Here is a 21,835-nt window from a genome sequence, read left to right as displayed (position 1 = left end):
AGCCCTGCTCCAGAAGTGAAAGATATTGAGTGCACCGATGCCCAACCACTTATGTTTCCAGGAGTACAGCGGTCATGGTCCATATCAGAACCAATGACAAAGTTAGGGGTAGGTGGAGAGTCCTTAAAAATGATTTCAGGGATTTAGGTCAAAAGCTGAGGGCAAGGACCTCAAAAGGTGGTATTTTCCAAAATACTACCTGTACCACGGGCCACACAAGAGAGGCAGCGGGAGATTAGGGAAATTGACAAGTGGCTCAAGAACTGGTGTAGGAAGGAGGGGTTTGGGTTCCTGGAGAACTGGTCCGACTTCTCTATCGGCTACAGGCTCTATCGTAGGGACGGGCTGCACCTCAATGGTGAAGGGGCAGCTGTGTTGGGGAAGAAGATGGCTAGAAGGTTGGAGGAGTGTTTAAACTAGGGACTGGGGGGGGAGGGTAATTATGTTATAGAATGGGAAGATAGTGCAGATAGAGACCGGGGGAGGAATGGAAGGAGGGACTAGAACAGTTCAGAAGGAAAGGTGTAGAGTAAAAAATATACACAAACCTCTCAAATGTATGTATACTAATGCCAGAAGCATGACTAATAAAACTGGTGAACTGGAATTAGTGATGTGTGAGGAGGACTATGACATAGTGGGAATAACTGAGACATGGCTGGATGATAGCTATGACTGGGCAGTTAATGTACAGGGTTACAGTCTGTTTAGAAAGGATCGTCAAAACCGGAGAGGGGGAGGGGTCTGCCTTTATGTAAAGTCTGGTCTAAAGACCACACTCAGTGAAGATATAAGTGAGGGACATGAGCATGTGGAGTCACTGTGGGTAGAGATAAATGGCGCTAAATACAATAATAAATTACTAATAGAAGTTTACTATAAACCACCTAATAACCACAGTCCACAGAAAATCTACTACTAAACAAGATAGACGAGGCGGCAAATCATAATGAGGTGGTTATTATGGGGGACTTTAACTACCCAGATATAGACTGGGAAACTGAAACTTGTATATCTCATAAAGGAAACAGGTTCTTGGCAATAACCAAAGACAATTACCTCTCCCAACTGGTTCAGAACCCGACTAGAGGGACGGCCATACTGGACTTAGTATTAAACAATAGGCCTGACAGAACAACAGATGTGCAGGTTGGGGGACACCTGGGAAATAGTGAATCACAAAGTAATAACCTGCCAATTATCATTCAAGAGAGCGTTTCTACAGGGAGGAACAAAAATACCAAACTTCAAAAAAACTAAATTTAGCCAACTAAGAGAGGCCATAGGCCTAACTAACTGGGACAAAGTCCTCACAAATAAAAATACAGCCACAAAATGGGATATCTTTAAAAGCATCCTAAAATCTCATTGTGAGAGGTACATACCGTATGGGAATAAAAGGTTAAGGAACAAAAATAAACCAATGTGGATAAACAGAACTGTAAAGAAAGCAATAAATGACAAAAAGAAAGCATATCAAACACTAAAACAGGAAGGTAGCACGGAAGCACTGAAAAACTATAAGGAAAAAAAAATAGAACATGTAAAAAACAAATAAAAGCGGCCAAACTAGAGAAGAGTAGAGAGCGGCCAAAGAGAGTAAAACTAAACCTAAAATGTTCTTCAATTATATAAATGTTAAAAAGTATAAATCTGAAGGTGTCGGCCCATTAAAGAGTAATGAGGGGGGAGTCGCAGAGAGCGACGAGGAGAAAGCAAAGCTGTGAAATATTTTTTTCTCCAATGTATTCACTGAGGAAAATAAACTGTCAGATGACCTGCTGAATGTTGAAATAAATTCCCCATTAAAAGTGTCCTGTCTGGGGGGGCGTGGCCTGACCGAGCTAGATGGCGGCTGCTTGTTAGCAGAGCTCTCGCCACCAGAACCCGTCTAAGCCTCATTTCAGCGCTATCCTGACATCGGCATGAAGATCCAGCCGAAGGATTGTATGCAGACTGCATCGGGGCGTAAAGAGGACCCGAGTTCCAGCTTAGAGATGGACAAATTCCTGAGCAAACCGGCGGCCCAGCAACCGGCGCGGCCTAACAAGATGGCGCCGAAACCTCCCGGCTCGGCTGCTGGAGACCACGCTTCAGCCCAGCTTACAGGAGATGAAGGCGCTCCGCACAGCGACGATAAACCCGGCCTCACTAGAGAATTTCTGGAGGAGGCTCTTCAGCGGGCCCTCGCCCCTTTAGCCGCGGACCTGGTGGTGATTAAAGCGGACGTGCGCCACATTGGTGACCGCGTGGAGACGCTGGAGCAGTCGCAAGACGCCATACTCACCTTTAATGCAGCAGTGAAAGACTCCCTGCTCTCACACGCAAGGGCTATGAATACACTCCTGCTTCAAATGGAGGATCAAGAGAACAGGAATAGGAGAAGGAACATCAGACTAAGGGGGCTCCCAGAGGCAGAGGACAAAGAGGACTTATTTCAAGTCATGGACTCCCTTTTCAGCACGCTGCTGGGTCCGGAGCAAGCGGCACACATCACTGTGGAGAGAGTGCACATAGCTTTGAAACCGAAACCGGCGTCCCGGGATAATCCAAGAGATGTAATCTGTGGTATCCTGAGCTACAGAGATACTGAATTAATCCTTCAGGCGGCTAGGAAGCAGGGAGAAGTGAAGCTTCAAGGTGTACAGATTCAAGTCTATCAGGACTTAGCGGCATCCACATTGCAAAAAAGGCGCTTACTGAAGCCCCTCACTGATCTCCTGCGGTCGTCTAAGTCCCCGTATAGATGGCTCTTCCCATTTGGGATTTCTATCACAGTGGGGAACCGCCGCTACACCGTACGATCGCCTGAGGATCTGCCACCGGTTTGGGAAGCACTACAGCAGCCTCCGATTGAGATCCCCTCCTGGTTACCCGTTCTGCCTGCGGAGGACTTACCACCGCTCCCCCAGGTGTCTAAATGGATGAAACCGAAACCTCAAAGATCTGGGAAGAATAAGAGAGCATGGCCCCGAGGAGATCCGGACTGAGGGTTCGCTGTTAACACTATTTTTCTTTCCTCCTATCAGTTGTAGCATTGTTGGAACGGACGGGATGCGTCTCTGTTCATTGCCCTGTTTTTCTGTGTCCCTAAGATAGGCAGAGACACTGGCAATTTTCACTTGCTAGCTTCATGATTGGCTATCAGCTCATTGCTGTGTGACTAGGTTGCCTATGGTTATGCTTTGCTAAGCCGTTATACCGTTCTATATTGTGCCTTTCCTTTCTTGGAAAAAACAAATAATGTTGGTCAGGATAGCTTTACTTTTTTAAGCTCTAATTCAATGTGCATGAGGCTTAGAAGTGGGGTTCTGGGCTGGTTGGGATACACATGGTGTCTACATGTGCAATCCTTTCATCTCCCCCCGGTCCAGAAGTCCGTACTTCTTTGCAATTATATTTGTATTACAGTTGTTGTTTTATTCAGTTCACTGATCTGTTTAGTACACCCAAATGGCCTAGTCAGACACACGACCGTAATCTGCAGACTGTCATTTTGCTAAGATGGCTCCGTTAACCCTATGTTTTTCCACCCTTAATGCGCATGGATGTAACAGTCCTAAAAAACGTAGTAGAGTGTTTCAGGTTCTCAAGAGAATAGGGGGGGATATAATACTCCTCCAAGAGACCCATTTCTCCCACTTGCATGTCCCTAATTTAGAACATAGCCCATTTAATGTGTGGTATCATGCTACTTCCAATAATTCTGCGGCCAGAGGGGTCGGTATAGGCTTCAGGCGGGGCATCCCTTTCACGTTTCAATCTGAAGTGAAGGATCCAGAAGGGAGGTACCTATTATTGAAAGGAGAGATAGGACATGTATCTGTCACGATATGTAATCTTTATGCACCAAATGTGCAGACGGTAAATTGGCTGATAGATGTGCTGGACAAGATTGGTCCGTTTGCTACTGGCCTATTGTTAATCGGCGGAGATCTTAATCTCGCCTTGAACCCTTTACTTGACTCCTCTGCCCAGAAATCAGCCGTCTCTTTCCGCGCTCTCAAAAAGGTTCAGTCACGCCTTAGATCCTTGCACCTTAGTGATGTTTGGAGATCGGCGCATGGTGACAGGCGTGATTACACGTTCTATTCTAACCCTCACAAAACATACCAGAGGTTAGACTATCTCTTTGTGCAGGATAAATACTTACCAGCTGTTAAGTCCTCCACCCTACACAATATCACGGTCTCTGACCATGCGCCGGTCTCCCTTGTTATTGGGTTCCCAGAATTGTGTAGCAGGGAATGGACCTGGAGGTTAAACCATACTCTTTTGGACTCACAGATCCAGGTGACTAGCATCTCGCAAAAACTACGGTCATACTTCGCTACCAACGCTACACCCAACATGTCTCATGCGATTGTATGGGAGGCGCATAAGGCGGTGATTAGGGGAGAATTTATTGCCCTGGGATCTTATATTAGAAAATTGAGAACGCGTAAACTGGTAGACCTCTTAAATCGCATTGCTAGTTTAGAATCATCCCATAAACGCTCTTGTGCACTTAGGGATCTGGAGGAGTTAAAAACCGCGAGACGGGCATCTAAAGCATATCTAAAAGTGAAACACAAACACTATGTCCACGGAAACAGCGGCGGAAAAATAATGACTGCACTCATGAAAAAACGAGATGACCAGGTATTCATTAAGCGAATGAAATCACAGGCAGGACCTGTCAAGACCGACACCCGAGATATATCAAAAATCTTTAGAGATTATTACCATAATCTGTACAACCTTAGGGGAGAGGAACAGGAGGAAGTACGGATAGACCGCAAAAGGGAGATTGAGCACTTCCTGAGGGCATTACACCTTCCCACCCTCGATGATTCTTCCAAATCATCACTGTTGGCCCCCATTACATTAGCTGAAGTAAAAAAAGTCCTAAACTCAACCCCATCAGGCAAGAGCCCAGGTCCCGATGGCCTTACGGTGGCGTACTATAAAAAGTTTTTCCCGGATCTAGGCCCACAACTAGTCAATTTTTTCAACGCTCTTCTAAGCGGTACCCCTATAACCAGCCAGGCTCTAGAGGCACATATAATTGTGTTGCCTAAACCGGGTAAAGATGTGGAAGTCCCCTCTAGCTATAGGCCAATCTCTCTGCTGAATGCAGACGTGAAGCTATGGGCTAAAGTCCTAGCCAATAGACTGTCCCCTCTACTTCCGGGGATTGTATCCCCTGAACAATCGGGCTTTGTGGGGGGCAGGGAGTGCAGAGACAGCACCTTCAGAGTTCTCCAGGCTCAGCAGTTTGCTCTAAAACATGGGAAGAAACTTGTATTCCTTAGCACCGATGCCAAAAAGGCATTTGATAGAGTGGCCTGGGATTACATGGAAGCCACGTTGCATAAGTTTGGCCTACCCCCCCAATTTGTAGGGGCGGTGCTGTCTCTGTACTCTAACCCCTTCGCAAGAGTACAAGTGAACGGTATCCTGTCACCCTCATTTAAGATCTCAAACGGGACGCGTCAGGGTTGCCCGCTCTCGCCCACACTGTTTATTCTGTGCTTGGAGACATTTATACAATCCCTGAGGCAGGATCCTGGAATTCAGGGGTTCACAATAGGCGGGGACTTACACACTGTCGCCGCGTTTGCAGACGACATGCTCATATTCCTAACCAACCCTGAAAAAGCATTCCCAGCTCTCCTACATCAATTGGAGGTGTATGGCGCCCTTTCCAATTTTAAGATCAATCTTTCTAAATGCACGGCGATGGGTATTAACATCTCCCACTCATCAGTTACAAAGTTGGAGAAGGTTTTCCCGTTTGAGTGGAATAATTCCCATATTAAGTATCTAGGGATCAAGGTAACTAAAGACCCTAGTTTATTATTTCAGCAGAATTATTCGCCACTATATGATAGCATAAAACAGCAACTAGCTGACCTACGGATCCCCTTCTTATCCTGGTTAGGAAGGAAAAATATATTGAAGACCTACATCCTTCCTAAAATACTATATACTCTTCAGACCTTACCTATCCCCCTCCCGCAATCTTTCCTTGCAAAAATCCGTACTCTCCTTTCCTCATTTGTATGGGGGGGCTATAGGCCCAGGTTGGCATATAAGATCCTCACCAAACCCGCATTTAGAGGAGGGTTTGGACTCCCTGATGTTGCTGTATATTATAGAGCTGTTCAGCTTCGGCTACACTCTGAAGTTTGCAGCCCCTACGAATATAAAACTTGGCTGCAAAATAGCTAGGAATATATTAGGCCCAAGAGGTGTGGCGGCATTATGGGACCCGAAACTAGTGACGAGCCACCACATGGGTAAAGGGGGACTCAACTCAATGCAAGGGGTCATGAATACCTGGTCAAGAATATCTCCACTCCTGCGTAGCTCTCCGTGCATGTCTCCATATACCCCCACCTGCTATATTCCTTATTTAGTAAGTCAGGGATTCCAAGACGACTTGGGGTTATGGAAGGCACTGGGAAGCGTGGCAATAGGGGATGTCTTAGGAGGGAGGTCAATCCCCTCTATTCAAAACTTACAACTGAGATTCCCTCACATACCATGGTCGTCCATTCAATTTTCCCAGTTCCAAAAAATATGCAACCAATATCTGGCCTGCACCCCTAACAAACTAGACCCTACTTGGTACGACACGTGCCTACTCAAACAAACGAACAGGAAAGGGGCCATATCTAGAGTGTATAATAAAATGTTGGAAGAAGTAGGCTCGGTCAAACCTTGGTTCATTACCCATTGGGAAGAGGAGCTAAATACCACGTTCGATGAGGGAACGGTAGGCAGGATTCTTAGTCGCTCTCACGGCTATTCTCGGTGCATTAGGATCCAAGAAAATGCATACAAATTAGTAACTAGGTGGTACAATACGCCAGCAAAATTGCATGCCATGGATCCCTCACATTCGGAGCTGTGCTGGAGGTGCAAAGGGTCCAGGGGTACATTATTCCACATCTGGTGGGCTTGCCCTTTGATCCAAACATATTGGGACACGGTTTCCAAGTCCATAATGGAAATTGTTCCTTCCTCGTCTCCGCTGACCCCCTTAGTGGTCCTGTTGAATCTTCCCAATAGTAAATTCATTCTCACCAAAAATTCTCTGCTATCCTCCCTAGTAGCTGCGGCAAAACTCCTGGTCCCAGTTCTGTGGCTTACCGACAAAACTCCATTACTCTCGGACTGGATAAACAAAGTTCAGGAGATACGTTTATTAGAGGAGATGTCTAGTTGGGAATCCCTGTCTCATGACAAACACCTACAGATGTGGGCTCCATGGCTGCAATGGCAGGATGTTAGTCAGAATGCCTTGACACAAACGGCAGTGGCTGACACTGCAGTGGTGACTGATGAATAGTGTACCCCAGTGAATTAGGTTCTTCGTGTATCACCCTTGTATTCTTACATATCTTGACTTTATGTACTAGTAGGGTACCAAAATGCATATCTAACCCGTCTGCCATCATGTACTTTTCTCATGTCGTGTAATCTTTTTACAATTTTGTATTCATAATATGTAAATGCTGGACCTTTGGCTGTACTTTTCACGTTTTTGTTAACGTTGTTTACAATATGATAAGCACCTTATCTATACTTTATATTTCGATGATAATCTTAAATAAAGATTTGTTAAAAAAAAAAAAAAAGCTCCAGTGAAGAGGTATGATGTTTACTTGCATAGCATAGTGCTACCTGGTGTTCTCCCCACAAATAGCGCCCTGCCTAGTGGTCCTCCAATCACCACACAGCTAACAGAAATAGCTTATTGCCTTGCTTGTCAGGGAAAGACCAGAGCCTCTGCTTTAGCATGGCAGTATAGGCAGGAAATAAGAGACTACAGTATCAGCTGACATTTGAAGGAAATGGATGGATTCTGTTTAGAGTCCATCCCAGCAGCAGTTATTTTACAACAATACTATCCTGAAAATGACAGTTCTCCCTAATTTTTCTCTGTATTATAAGGCCACGACTGGTAAATGTATTTAAGACCTCTTCTGTCCCAGATGGAGCATTCAAGAGACAGTCTGAGCCCAGGGGTCTTTTTTTGGCTGATATTTGCAGACTCTATACTGACAGGGAATGTCCCACAGGATTAGTGAATGGCAAATGTGGTGCCAATATTCAAAAAGGGTCCAAAAACAGAGCCTGGAAACTATAGGCCGGTAAGTTTAACATCTGTTGTGGGTAAACTGTTTGAAGGTTTTCTGAGAGATGCTATGTTAGAGCATCTTAACGGAAATAAGCAAATAACGCCATATCAGCATGGCTTCGTGAGGGATCGGTCATGTCAAACTAATTTAATCAGTTTCTATGAGGAGGTAAGTTCTAGACTTGACAGCGGCGAATCAATGGATGTCGTGTATCTGGACTTCTCCAAAGCATTTGACACTGTACAACATAAAAGGTTAGTATATCAAATGAGAATGCTCGGACTGGGAGAAAATGTCTGTAAGTGGGTAAGTAACCGGCTCAATGATAAAAAACAGAGGGTGGTTATTAATGATAAATACTCAGATTGGGTCACTGTCACTAGTGGAGTACCTCAGGGGTCAGTATTGGGCCCTTTTCTCGTCAATATATTTATTAATGATCTTGTAGAAGACTTGCATAGTAAAGTATCAATTTTCGCAGATGACACTAAACTGTGTAAAGTAATTAACACTGAAGAGGACAGTATACTATTACAGAGGGATCTGGATAGATTGGAGGCTTGGGCAGATAAGTGGCAGATGAGGTTTAACACTGACAAATGTAAGGTTATGCACATGGGAAGGAAAAATGCAAGTCACCCGTACTTATTAAATGGTAAAACACTCGGTAACACTGACATGGAAAAAGATCTAGGAATTTTAATAAACAGCAAACTAAGCTGCAAAAAACAGTGTCAGGCAGCTGCTGCCAAGGCCAATAAGATAATGGGTTGCATCAAAAGGGGCATATATGCCTGTGATGAGAAGATAGTCCTACCACTTTACAAATCATTAGTCAGACCACACATGGAGTACTGTGTACAGTTCTAAGCTCCAGTGAACAAAGCAGACATAGCAGAGCTGGAGAGGGTCCAGAGGAGGGCAACTAAAGTGATAACTGGAATGGGGCAACTACAGTACCCTGAAAGATTATCAAAATTAGGGTTATTCACTTTAGAAAAAAGACAACTGAGAGGAGATCTAATTAATATGTATAAATATATCAGGGGTCAGTACAGAGATCTATCCCATCATCTATTCATTCCCAGGACGGTGACTGTGACTAGGGGATATCCTCTGCGTCTGGAGGAAAGAAGGTTTGTACACAAACATAGAAGATTATTATTTACGGTAAGAGCAGTGAGACTATGGAACACTCTGCCTGAGGAGGTGGTGATGGTGAGTACAATAAAGGAATTTAAGAGGGGCCTGGATGTATTTCTGGAGCGTAATAATATTACAGGATATAGCTACTAGAGAGAGATCGTTGATCCAGGGATTTATTCTGATTGCCTGATTGGAGTCGGGAAGGAATTTTTTATTCCCCTAAAGTGAGGAAAATTGGCTTCTACCTCACAGTTTTTTTTTGCCTTCCTCTGGATCAACTTGCAGGATGAGAGGCCGAACTGGATGGACAAATGTCTTTTTTCGGCCTTATGTACTATGTTACTATGTTACATGGGAGGACTACCGCAGCACATCTCGGATGATGACAAAACACAGGTGCCAACTGGTGTGGCTTTCAAAAGTGTGCAGACCAACAAGGAGGGCAGGGGTGAAAACTGAGTGGAAGATGATGTGGAGGACGATGAGGTCCTCGACTCCACATGAAATCAAGGTCATGCGAGTGACCTGTGTAGTTCGGATGAAGAGGTGCAAATAGCCGCCAGCACAGCAGAAGAAGGAGCAGGGTGCAAAAGCGGAGCGGCCTTCCCCTAGACAGTATGCCTACTACTGCCCACCGTAGCAATGGACCGAGCACACAAAAGCCAGCTCCAAGGAGTTCCCTGACGTGGTAGTTCTTCAGACTATGTTCTGACGACAAGACACGAGTGGTTTGCACGCTGTGCAATCAGAGCCTGAAGCGAGGCATAAACGTTCTCAACCTGAGCACAACCTGCATGACCAGGCATCTAAGGGCAAAGCACGAGCTGCAGTGGGGTAGACACCTCGAAACCAAGAAAGGTCTATGGCACCTCCTGCTTCCTCTTCTGCTGCAGTGACAGTGGAACCTGCCACCCCGCAAACATCTGCCAGCAACATCACCACCTGGGTCAACAAGCATCTCCACAATGTCCCACAGAAGCGTTCAGATCTCCATCTCCCAAACACTGGAGCGAAAGAGGAAGTGCCCCCCTATGCACCCACGATCCCTGGCCCTGAATGCCAGCATTTCAAAATTACTGTCCTTTGAAATTCTGTCATTCCGTCTGGTGGAGATGGAGAGTTTTAAAAGATTTATGGCAGTGGCTGTCCCACAGCATGTCATGCCCAGCTGCCGCTACTTTTCCAGGTGTGCCATCCCTTCCCTGCACAACCAAGTGGGGGGAAAAATCAGGTGTGCACTGCGCAATGCCATCTGTGGCAATGTCCACCTAACTACAGATACGTGGACCAGTAAGCACGATCAGGGACATTATATTATTATATCTCTATAACAGCACACTGGGTAAATGCAGCGGCGGCTGGGCCTGAGGCGGATAGTAGTTTGGCACATGTCCTTCCACCACCGAGGATTGCAGGGTGCTTCAGTTTGCCTCCTGTTGCTTCCTCCTCCTACTCTGCTTCCTCATCCTCTACCGACTCCTCATCCGGTCAGCGTAACACCTTCACCAACTTCAGCACAGCCAGGGGGTAAACGACAGCAGGCAGTTTTAAAACTTATCTGTTTGTGGGACAAACCCCACACAGCTCAGGAACTATGGACGGGCCTTGAACAACAGACCGATGAGTGGTTGGTGCCAGTGAGCCTTAAGCCTGGCCTGGTGGTGTGCGATAATGGGCAAAATCTCGTAGCAGCTCTGGGACTAGCCGGTTTGACGCACATCCCTTGCCTGGCGCATGTGCTGAATTTGGTGGTGCAGAGGTTCTTTAAAAAAATACCCTGATATGTCAGAGCTGCTGCATAAAGTGCAGGCCATCTGTGTAACTTTGGCCTTCCCTCTCACTGCCTCATATTTGACGTGCCCACCAGGTGGAACTCCACCTTACACATGCTGTCCAGACTGCGAGTAGCAGCAGGCAATAGTGGAGTTTCAGCTGCAGCATGCACGGATGAGTCGCTCTGTGGAACAGCACCACTTCACCACCAATCACTGGGCCTCCCTGCGAGACCTATGTTCCTTGTTGCACTGTTTCGAGTACTCCAACAACATGGCCAGTGCCGATAACACCGTTCTCAGTGTTACTATCCCACTTCTATGCCTCCTTGAAAAAAACACTGCTGGCAATGATGGAAAATGGTATGGCACAGGAGGAGGAGGAGGAAGAGGGATCATTTCATAGGGTTTCCGGCTAGTCATTCACAAGTGGCTCCGAGGGTGGGTTCCTGCACCCACAAACACCAGGTACACAATTGTCCAGCCAGGGCACAGTTCTGAAGGATGATGAGGTGGAGGATGAGGAGATGGAGAAGGAGGGACCATGTTCACAGCAGGGTGGCAACAAAACCAGTTCATGGCCATCGCTGGTGCGTGGCTGGGGGGGATACAGAGGACACAGATGATACACTTCCCGCAGAGGACAGCTTTTCATTGCCTCTGGTCAGACTGACACACATGAGCGATTACATGCTGCAGTTTCTCTGCACCAACAGCCGAGTTGCCCACATTCTAACTTGTGCTGATTACTGGGTGGCCACTCTGCTGGATCCCCATTACAAGGACAACGTACCATCCTTAATTCCGTCACTGGATCGTGATCGTAAGATGCGTGAGTACAAGCACATGTTGGTATTCCCACCTGACAGCGGGGGCACAGTGGAAGCACAAGGCAAAGGCAGAGGAGGAGGAGCAAGAGGTCGCCAATGCAGCTAGGGCACCACCAGCACCTCAAAAGGCAGGGTTAGCATTGCCAAAATGTGGACAAGCTTTATCAGCACGCCACAACAACCAGCACCACCAGCTGATATGGAACGTCTTAGCAGGAGGCAGCATTTCACGAACATGGTGGAGCATGGTGTGCACACGCCTACATGAACTAACTGATGGGTCTGCCCCCTTCAACTTTTGGGTCTCCAAATTGGGCACATGGCCTGAGCTTGCCAATGTGAACAAGCTCGCGTTCATTAATAGTGATGAGCGGCAGGGGCAATATTCGAATTCGCGATATTTCGCGAATATTTGGGCGAATATTCGCCATATATTCGCAAATTCATGATCTCCAGGCATTATTTTCTTGATTGCGAAAATTCGCATAAAATTTGCATACAAATTTTCGCATACAAATTCGCATGAACTGTTATTTCCCAAAAAATCGAATATTCGCAATTACGAATATATTTAGCGAAATTCGAAATATTCGCGAATTCTCAAAGTGCCGATTTTCGCGATTAAAATTCGCAATTCGAATATTCGTGATCAACACTATTCATTAAAATGAACCAGGCATAGGTCCCACAGGACTTGTCCGTACCTTGTGCAGAATAGACATGTATACTGGCCTTAACCAGCTATTGTTATACTACAGCACAATTGCTCATTGTTATATTTTGGATATTTCACACTCTTTTGGAGTGTACCCAATAAAAAAAAAATAATTAAAGTGCTTCTGTCACCCCACTAAACATTATATATATATTTTTTGGTGTGTAATTATAATCCCTATACTGCGATTTTCCATACATGTGATTCAATTGGCGCAGGCACACTGAGAGGCGGACGCTTGCTCGGCCGCTCCATCCTCAATGCGCCTGCACCGATGACGTCACATCTACACCCCAGTGCGCCTGCGCCGATTGAAGACAAGTACGGCGCAGGCGCCAGATTTTGAATGCAAACAGGGCCAGCAGAGAACGATCCCGTTCCCTGGCCCTGTCAATCAACATGCGGAGGGGGCGTCATTATGATAGGAGGATGCAGCTGCTACCAGCAAGTAGCCGCCCTACTTGCTGGTAGACAGGTAATTTACATATTATAAAAGTATGTTTTTAGCAAAATCTACTGAACCAAAATGATTAATCACATTATGTATGGATAAATCACAGTGTAGGGATTATAACTACACAAAAAAAAAAACAGTTTAGTGGGGTGACAGAAGCCCTTTAAAACCAGTGTTGGCTACCTTGTTCTCCTCCACTGCCGCTTCCACCTACACCGCTACGCCCATGCCTCCTCAAACTCTTACTCCATATGGACCTCCACCTCATAAATCAAGTTTATTTTTTTTAATTTGTACTTTTTCTGGTGAAATTCACCAATTTTTGGGTGTGATATACCACTGCTATACCCAGTAGACAGGTTAAAAAAAATCACTAATTTGCCTGTTACATATTCGGGTGAAATGCACCAATTTTTGGGTGTGATGTACCCCTGCTCTACCTAGTAGGCAGGTAACATTTCACTAATTTGTCTGTTACATATTCGTTTGAAATTCAACAATCTTTGGGTGTGATATACCCCTGCTGTACCTAGTAGACAGGTAAACTAATTTCATTAATTTGTCTGTTACATTTTCTGGTGAAATTCACAAATTTTGGGCTGTGATTTACCACTGCTCTACTTAGTAGACCGTAAAAATAAAACATTGATTTGTCTGTTACATATTCTGGTGAAATTCACCAATTTTTGGCTTTGATATAACCCTGTTGTACCTAGTAGACAGGTAAAAACATTTCACTAATTTGTCTGTTACATTCTTGGGTGACATTTGACCATTTTTGCCATGATTAAACCCCTGCTCTGCATAAATGATAGCGACATAAATTTCAAAAATCATCTATTACAAGGTGACATTTTTAATTTTGTTGCATACAAACCGCTGCTCTGCATGGGTGACAGGGAATAAAATTCCAAAAATTATTTTTTAAACCCTCTCCTTTTATTAAATGCTTAAACTTTAACTTGTCCCACATTTGCTCTTCATTAATTTGTCCCACTTTTCCGCTCGATCATATTTAATTTAATTTTTTTTACCTCCCCTGGATGTGGTCTCTCTTTCTCATGCTCCCTCTCCGGCGTGGAACCCTGATTCACCAATAAACAGGATCAACATGGTAGGCTCATAAAAGAACATCGAAAGTTGATAGAGAAGATTTCTAAATCCTAAATACCCCAGTGACATTCCCCAACATTTTCTGTTAATCATTCCAATAACAGGGCATCTTAAGAATCCTGTATTGTTATTTATCGTCACTACCTCCCCGAGTCGGAAGTAGGTAATTTCCGTGCGCTCCCTCCTTTCCTTCAATTCTTCAGTTTTAATAGCTTCTCCCACATATCCACTCGATCACAATTAAATTTCATCCATTGATCTCCCTTGGATGTGCTATCCCTTTCTCACGCTCCCTCTTCGGCGTGGAACCCTGATTCGCCGCTAACCGTGATCATCATGGCAGGCGCAGAAAAGAACATTGGAAGTTTATAGAGCTGATATCCAATTGGATCGTGAACATGGGGACGTGCAACATGATGGGGCAGTATGTGTGCACACGCCTACACAAACTGACAGTGATCAGCCCCCTGAAACTTCTGGGTCTCTAAATTGGGCACATGGCCTGAGCTTGCCCTTTATGCCTTGGAGGTGCTGGCCTGCCCTGCAGACAGTGTATTGTCTGAACGTGTGTTTAGCACGACTGGAGTGGGGTCATGCCAAGTTGTATTTCCCAATGTTTTGGGGTGTACCCTAATTTAAAAAAATAGAATAAAAATTTTTAAACCAAAAAGCAGTGTAGGCTACCTCCTCCTCCTTCACCGCCGCTTCCACCTACACAGCCACATCCACTGTCTCCTCAACCCCCTACTCCATATGGACCTTGTCCTCCTTGATCAAGATTATTATTTAAAATGTTTACGTATTTTAAGTCATTTCCGTATCCACATTTTTTCGCAGAGCACTTGCCATGCTCTTAACCACATTTTTATACCATTTGCAGCCCTCTAGCCCTTCCCATTACATTTTAGAGTCATTTTAGTGCTCAAAAGTTCGTATCTCCATTGACTTTAATGGGGTTCAGGTTCGGGGTCAAGTTTGGGTCCCGAGCTCAAACTTTTTTGCGAAGTTCGGCTGAACCCGTTGAACCCGAACATCCAGGTGTCCGCTCAACTCGAAATTTAATGATTGCATGTTCAAGTTCCTTGGTGCACAACTCAAACTTGCTTTTTTTTAGTGATGCTCCAGGAGTGCTGAATGTCTAATATGTTTATTCTAACTCTGCCCACCTTGTCAAACTGACCTATTTCTCCTTTCTCATTTCTTTACTATCCAATAAATAAAGAAAGAAACTGACACTTTTCACTCCCTCCTCAGTCCGAAAGTACAAGTGCCCATCATTAACCTCTGTGCCGAAGATCTGGTCACCTATGTCAAAGAAAATTAAAAGCATCCACCTTCTCACCCTCACTAGACTCTCCCCTCTCTAATCTATTATAAATGCAGAATCCAGGCTAAAATAATTAATGCAATAATCAACTAATATATGAAAATGTCACAGTCGTTACCTCTGTGACCTTCTGTCTATGCTCTCGCTGCAGCTCCGTTCCTGTGTGTTGTTTGTGGTTCCTTATGGGTTAAAACCCCTGTGTGCCTATTAGGAGTTAATCCTCTCTGTCTGCTCCATGGGTGTGGCCTCTCTGCTGCACTCACGGAATCTGTATATAAGGCTTATTTTCCTTTAGTTCTGGGTCAGCTCTTCTTGTATGTGTTTGTCCTGTCCTTCTCTTGGTTTGTATTTTGTCTCCCATGCTGCTGACCCATGGCATCCGTGTTTGTCTGTGTTCTGTGAGTTTGCCTTCTTGTTCATTGTTGTCCTTTCTCCTGTGTTTCTGTTATCAGGGTCGCCAGTTATGTCTTTATTCCTCTGCCCTTATTTGTCATGCCTATCTTGTATCGTACCTATCTTCCCCTATTTCATATTCCTTCCACCGTATGAAGGGTTCTGTCTCTACTTTAGGGGATATTCTTTTCAGCAAGTCCTTGCTGCACCTTTCTTTGCTGCAGAGTGCCATGGGCAAGGCCATGCAGTTTACTTCTGGTGGAGCAAGTCCTCCTCTGCTCATTGTCACTCCTGTTTCCGTGCTATGTACTCCTGCTTGTGTTATTAGTTGCCCTGTTTGTATTTGCCTGTCTATGTTATGTTTGCCTATGTGCCGTCAGTACCTTCTGGTACCTGTTGTCCGTTTGTTCTTGCTGTCACTGTCAAGTTCATGTTCTGGAGTGGACCCTGGCAACTTCCTGCTGCAAAGTCTAACCCTACCATCCGGGGCCCTAGTGAATACCGGGAGTTGCTTAGTCGCACCCCTCTGGAGTATTACTAGACAGTGGCGCGGTGGAGGTTTTCTCCCACTGTGCGGACGGTACATAGAGCTCATGTTTTGTCTGTGCCGCCTTCCCTGGTTTTTGTTTGCGCAATAAACTCTTGTGTGTCTGTACCTGATTTCCGTTTGTTTATTGCTTGACGACGCAGAGGTCTGTCGCTGGATCTCTAATTCGTGACAGAAAACAATAATAAAACATCCTTTTTTTAATAAAAAAGTATTTTGGAAGGGTACAGCCACATAGTCTGGTTTTCTGATGCCGTTTTGGAAGCCCAAACTAGGTATGAATTCAAAGAGGATAAGTAATATTAGTCCTCTATACTTGTTCTCTTTTTATGATCCACTCCTGATTTTGACTTCTAAAACTGCATCAGGAAACCTTACAATGTATGTGTACCCTTAGTGGAAACAAAGGTGTGTGTGTTTTTGGGCAGATTTATTAAAACCAATGAAGGTACCGGTAAAGCCACACAGCATGGTGACTGTTGTGATGCGGCCGCCCTGTGGTTGAGTACATGCATAGACATTTGAGCTGCAGTTGGCTCTAGTTAAACTAATTAGGACAGCACTGTTAGGCCTCATGCACACGACCGTTGTGTGCATCCGTGGCCGTTGTGCCGTTTTCCTTTTTTTTTTTTCGCGGACCCATTGACTTTCAATGGGTCCGTGGAAAAAAAAAAAAAAAACTGAAAATACACAGTTTGGCAGCCGCATCCGTGATCAGTGTTTCCTGGCCGTGAAAAAAATATGACCTGTCCTATTTTTTTCATGGCCAACGGTTCACAGACCCATTCAAGTCAATGGGTCCGTGAAAAAACACGGATGCACACAAGATTGTCATCCGTGTCCGTGATCCGTGTCCGTTTTTTCCTATCATTTCAATGGCAAACTTGACTTAGATTTTTTTTTTCATTTTTCATGTCCGTGGATCCTCCAAAAATCAAGGAAAACCCACGGACGAAAAAACGGTCACGGACCAACGGAACGCCGTTTTGCGAACCGTGAAAAAATACTGTAGTGTGCATGAGGCCTTAAGGGTACTTTCACATTTGCTTTGTGAGGGTCCAGCAGGCAGTTCGGTCACCAGAACTACCTGCCGGATCCGGAAATCCATATACAAATGGATATCATTTGCAGACGGATCAGTCTGACAAATGCATTGAAATTCCGGATCTGTCTCTCCAGTGTCATCTGTAAAAACGGATCCTGTATATATTTTTTTCAGCATTTTTAAAGGTCTGTGCACGCGCAGACCGGGAAATCGGATCCAGTTTTCCGGAACACTTGGTACCGGATCCGGCATTAATAAATTTCAATGCTGCAGTATTTTTTCCGGCCTAAAGGGACTGAACTAAAGACATCCTGATGCATACGGAATGGAATGCTTTCTATTCAGAATAAGGATTTTTTCTGGTATTGAGCCCCTGTGACGGAACTCAATACTGCATCACACATTGCACCCGCGTGGAATACTCGTTTGTCTGCAAGGAGCCTGATACAAACCAAACAAACAGTGCCTCACAACCACAACTGTGTGGTTTCACACAAGCGTGTTTTCCGCATGGGTGCAATGCATGACGTGAATGCATAGCACGTGAACTGAATCCTGACCCATTAATTTCAATGGGTCTGTGTACGTGTGTTTTTTTTTTTTTTTCACTCGTCAGTTCTGCATTGCGTGAAAGACGCAGCATGTTCTATATTCTGCGATTTTCACGCAGTCCTGGCCCCATAGACGTGAATGGGGCTTGAGTTAAAAATGCATTGCATCTGGAAGAAAGTGCGGATGCAATGCGTTTTTCACTGATGGTTGCTAGATGTTGTTTGTAAACCTTCAGTTTTTTATCACGCGCATGAAAAATGCATCAAAACACATTGCTGTCACGGCTGTTTGAGAGTAACAAGAGCATACACAGTAAAAAGAGCTACTGACCGGACCCAAACTAGGGAAGATAAAGGGTGACCCCTGTCAGACCCTCAAAGCTCTCCCTATGCTGCTAAAGCACATGCCCGGATCCAAATGGTGGAACGAGGCATGCCCACGTACCTAAGACTGATGACGACTGTAACCCCTACAATAGTGGAAGCGGCACGGCCACCTCAGATCCAGTCAGAAAATAACCAGGTACACAACAATGTCTGCACACTTAGCTGAAGGAGCTGCAGCCGCAGAGAAGACGGATCCAAGGACAGCTGGCAATATCCGGAGTGCTTGCTGCAGCAGAACACAGGTCCAGTGAACTGATAGCTTACAAGTGAAGATACTCAAGCCAGAGCTACAACTGAAATGAGAAATATAATCCACGCCCTACAATAGAAGGAGGGGTGATTTAAAGGCAGGGAAATCAAACGCAGGAGGAACAGCTGGGAGTAAAGACCTCATCACAGGGGCGGAGAAACAGAGCAGTGACATCATCACAGGGGTGGAGAGACAGAGCTATGAGAACGTCTCAAAGCTCCGGTAGTGACAATTGCAGAAAAAACTGACTAAAATTGCTTGCAAAATGGTGCGAGTTTCACTGAACGCATCCAGACCTAATCTGTCACACTCATGTGAAAGGGGCCTAAGGCCTCGTGCACACAAATGTTGTGCATCTGTTCCGTGCAATTTACAGTCCCCGATGCACGGGCAACGTCCGTGTGGTGGCTGGGACGGATCGAGACCCATTCAACTTGAATGGGTCTGTGATCCGTGCTCACTGCAAGAAAATAGAACAAGTTCTATTTTCTTTTATGTGCGGAGGCATGGACAGAAACACCATGGAAACACTCTGTAGTGCTTCCATGCGGTTCCGATCCGTGCTTCCATTCCGCATTAACGTGATGCGGAGTGCACATGGGCCAGTTCCTGTGTATTGTGGACCCACTGTATGCGGGCCGCAATATGCCCACAGACACGCAACATTTGTGTGCAAATGGCCTAAGACCGATGTTTCATATGCAAATCTTTGGCCTCATTCAGACCTGTATTTTACATTAATATTTGTAAACAAAAATCAGAAGCGGGTCAAAAAGTTAGAAGACATAAATCACTGCGAAAGGCGCATCACAATGATATGCAACTGACAACACTGGCTAATCCCTCAAGCTGATGTTAAGAACTGAGACTTTAGCCAATGTATTCCTGTCAGGAAGACATTGGAGCCCTTTTGCACCACCGTCAAGGTATCTCAGCGTGGCATGGGTTCCTACCACTATGCTCTCCACGGTGTGTGAACACGGCCTGAGAGGTGCTAAGATACAACTTACAGCCAAGCTCCCACATACCTCCATAGTCAAATAACTCAGGTAGTGCCCTTCCTATCTCATAGAGCGCCTTGATTAGGTGGTACATACAGGTGTGCTTGCTCTTCCTCCCATAGGTTGCTTGTTGCACATGGAGGTGACTTGGAGCAGCACACCATACCGTATTTGCGGGTTCTGCGCTCCTGAACATAGAAGCCCAATTGCTTAGGTAGGTTTAGTGTAGGACCCGCCTGACCTGAGACCACCTTGGCGCTTGGTAGGCAGGCACAGATGTGTTGGTTGATCAAAATATATTGGCTAAGTGTCTTAGATTTTATCATATCAGAGTGAGAACTTTGTCCATATATAATGCTTGCATCTACTTTATTAAGTGCATTATTATCTTATTTCTGTGATTAATAATATGGCAAGGGACATCCGCACATTTATATATCATACCAGGCAGGATGTTTTTAATCTTAATTTTTTCAGTATTTTTTTTATTTATATATTATATGCTTAAGGGAGTGGCACCTTTAAGTGTGAATGCGCTCCTATTTTTCTTGGGAGTAGCATTCCTTTGCACTTTTGCCCTTCCTATCTCATAGACTGCCTTGATTAGGCTAGTTTCACACTAGCGTTCGGCTGTCCGCTCGTGAGCTCCGTTTGAAGGGGCTCACGAGCGGACCCGAACGCTTCCGTCCAGCCCTGATGCAGTCTGAATGGATGCGGATCAGCTCAGACTGCATCAGTCTGGCGGCGTTCAGCCTCCGCTCCGCTCAGCAGGCGGACACCTGAACGCTGCTTGCAGCGTTCAGCTGTCCGCCTGGCCGTGCGGAGGCGTGCGGATCCGTCCAGACTTACAATGTAAGTCAATGGGGACGGATCCGTTTGAAGATGCCACAATATGGCTCAATCTTCAAGCGGATCCGTCCCCCATTGACTTTCAATGTAAAAGTCTGGACGGATCCGCTCAGGCTAATTTCACACTTAGCTTTTTTTTTGCCTATATAATGCAGACGGATCCGTTCTGAACAGAGCCTCCGTCTGCATTAATATGATCGGATCCGTTCAGAACAGATCCGATCGAACGCTAGTGTGAAAGTGGCCTTAGGTGGTACATATGGGTGTGCTTGCTCCTCCTCCTATTGGTTGCTTGATGCACATGGAGGTGACTAGGAGCAGCACACCATATGTGCGGGTTCTGCGCTCCTGAACATAGAAGCCCAATGGCTTAGGTAGGTTTAGCCTAGGACCCGCCTGACCTGAGACCACCTTGGTGCTTGGTAGGTGGGCACAGATGTGTTTTGATCAAAATATATTGTCTAAGTGTCTCAGATATTATCATATCAGAGTGAGGACTTTGTCCATATATAGTGCTTGCATATACTTTATTAAGTGCATTATTATCTTATTTCTGTGATTTTCTTCAATAATATGGCCAGGGAGATCCGCACATTTATATATCATACCATGCAGGATGTTTTATTGTAGTTTTTTCTGTTATTTCTTTTATTTATTTTTTAATGGCCTAAGACCGACGTTTCATATTCAAATCTTTGGTCTCATTTAGATCTGTATTTAATATTTGTAAACAAATCAGAAGCGGGTCAAAAAGTTAGAAGACATAAATCACTGTGAAAGGTTCACCACAATGATATGCAACTGACAACACTGGCTAATCCCTCAGGCTGATGTTTAGAAATAAGACTTTAGCCAATGTATTCCTGTCAGGAACACATCGGAGCCCTTTTGCACCACCGTCAAGGTATCTCAGCGTGGCATGGGTTCCTACCACTAGACTACCCTACGGTGTGTAAACGCGGTCTGAGAGGTGCACTGCTAAAATACTTACAGCCAAGCTCCCACATACCTCCATAGTGAAATCACTCAGGTATTGGGAGAGATAAGTCTGTAAGCCCCACCTATAACAGGCCATGTGACACAGGCTACCAGGTGCAACAGAATGTTACCAGCAGTACGCAATGGCACATTCTAAGCATATGAAGAAAAATAACTGAGATAAAGTGGTCTAAATGGGAGGAAATGCTCAAAAATCCCACACACTGTGGCATGTTCATAACCAGGGGAGCAATTCCTCTGCATGTGATCCGTTGCTAATGGCAATCCCCTGCAAAAATGCATACAATGGAGGATGTCGGCAGCGGACCACATGCACCACAATGGCAT

The sequence above is a fragment of the Bufo gargarizans genome, chromosome 4 (genome assembly GCF_014858855.1).
Source record: "Bufo gargarizans isolate SCDJY-AF-19 chromosome 4, ASM1485885v1, whole genome shotgun sequence".
NCBI classification, from domain to species: Eukaryota; Metazoa; Chordata; class Amphibia; order Anura; family Bufonidae; genus Bufo; species Bufo gargarizans.
Note: the sequence above shows the minus strand (reverse complement) of the source record.